Raw genomic sequence first — 2,075 nt, forward strand, 5'->3', positions numbered from 1 at the left:
GGGAGGAGGATGGCCAACAACAGAGAGGAGGAAGACCAGAGCAGTCTCCTTCCCCGTCATCGCCACCCCCGCAACCCCCTGTCCTTTTCCCCCCTCCGTCCATCACGCCGACGCCAGAGGAGGACGCAGGTACTGTGACCCAGAAGCACGACCTTATTTTAGCCTTATTGATTTTGCTAATCCGACTTACCAAGCTTTAGGTGAAAAGCTGTCTACTGAATACAAATGCATACGATAAATAATTTATAGGTATTATATCACACACCAAACTTCCATAAAGATCATAAATTATTATTGATATCATATTAGTAAAAGATGTTGGCCTTTATATTGAAAATAGTAATGCAATATCATACTTGAATCTAAACATATATTTAGATTCACACATATTGTAATTGAACCTTAACATAGGTTTGGATTCATATAATTGAACAAATCTAGAAAAATTGTAACTTTAAAGGTTTACAAAACACTTCAAGTTATATTTGAAAATCCGCGAAATACACCATTAGTTAAAAGGAGCATAGATTTATGAAAGACCTTTTTAATTCTTTCCTAAAAGGCGCAGCTGTACCTTCCTGGTCATCAGTTCTGAACACCCTGGGACCAGATCACCCTCTGCTCAAGCGCTTTCAGGAGGCCAAGAGACGGCAGCTCCTGCAGGAGAAAGATCAATTACAATTACGTCTTCGCCAGCTGGTAAGCAACAGAGCTCCGGGTAGGAACTGCTGAAAAAAAAATTGAGGTTATCGTTTTTATTTTATCCATTGGGAATTGGTTTTGCTATTAATAACAGGACTAACTTTTCATACTGTGATATAACAAAGGAGAGAGTAGAGACAGGGATGATATAAGCGGCGAAAAAGGAAAGAGAAAAAAGAACAGTTACACGATATTCGGCTATTATCGTCCTTGCATGTCCCAGATAAACATCAGAAAATGCCTTAGCACTGTCTGTTTGATTTTTTTTTCTTTCTAGTTTACTCACTTTCCTCTTGTTTCGCCTTTTTTTCATACCTTTTAGGGCTATTTTTCTCCTATCTTTTTTATCCCTCTCCTTATTTAACAATATTTTTTCTCAACTTCTACTTTTGCCAACTCCCACATTTCCCCATTATCTAAGTTTGTCTTATTTTCCACTTCTGCCTTGTTCAGAATTCACATTTTCCCCTTATTCCTTTTCTATTTTAACCCGATTCTCCCCTTCTACCTTTATAGAATCCACAGTTCCCCTTCTCTCATTCTCCTCCCTTTCTCCTTCATCAAAATTTATATTTCCCTCTTTTGCAATTTCCTCCTTCTACCTCTATCAGAGCTCGCACTTTCCTCTCTTTATATTTTCCATCTTTATTCCCTTACTTCCCTTCCTCTCTCTTTCGCTAATCCGACGAACGTATCTCAGCAACAACAGACTGAAGATTTCCGCCAAGAAAACGTCACTCTCGGCGCCCAGCTGTTCGACGTGCAGCAGTCAGTCACACGTGCACAGGTTAGTTGGTTTTCTTTGTCATTTATTACTGCCGGCAAATAACAACTTTGGAGCTCGTTTTAGGGAAAAGTATTAAATTCTTTATTTCAGTTTATTTATAAGATTGATTCCCTGATTGACTCACTTTGCAGCAAGTTTTCGTGGCTTGTATTTATTTTTTTTATTTCATGGGTTGATGAACTGACTGACTGATTATAATCTAATGTAAATATAACGAATCTTTTTAATGACTATAAATCTCAACCAACTAGAAATGCTTAACGAACATTAAGATTACCCAATAAATCAACAAAAGCAACAATAATTGCATAACAGTGGATAATAATCATAAATAATAAAACAAAATCCAATTGTACTTTGCTGTACCCGGTTCTCGGTTATTATCCCAGGTGAACCTCGACAAGATAAAGAGCGAGAGGAAACGCATTAGACAGGCGAGACAGACGGCCCAGGAAACTCTCCAACAAGCCAAGGAGGAGGAAAAGTCGGTGGTCGACGCACTCAACCAGGCGAAGAAACATGGTAGGTGAGAGGATAAGAGAGAGGGGTGAGTGTGTGCATGGGTGAGCGAGAGTGGGATACGGGT

General features: G+C 39.1%; 1 protein-coding gene across 1 annotated transcript in view; it reads left to right on the forward strand.

The window, feature by feature from the left end:
* The window catches only part of LOC119590448 (plectin-like), a gene marked incomplete at both ends in the record, with an annotated part of 7,249 nt that continues 5,174 nt past the window's right edge, over positions 1–2,075 (forward strand). Inside the window, 4 exon segments of the mRNA XM_037939109.1 lie at positions 1–129; positions 563–699; positions 1,403–1,489; positions 1,879–2,011.

This window comes from Penaeus monodon, chromosome 27 (genome assembly GCF_015228065.2).
Source record: "Penaeus monodon isolate SGIC_2016 chromosome 27, NSTDA_Pmon_1, whole genome shotgun sequence".
Taxonomy (NCBI): Eukaryota; Metazoa; Arthropoda; class Malacostraca; order Decapoda; family Penaeidae; genus Penaeus; species Penaeus monodon.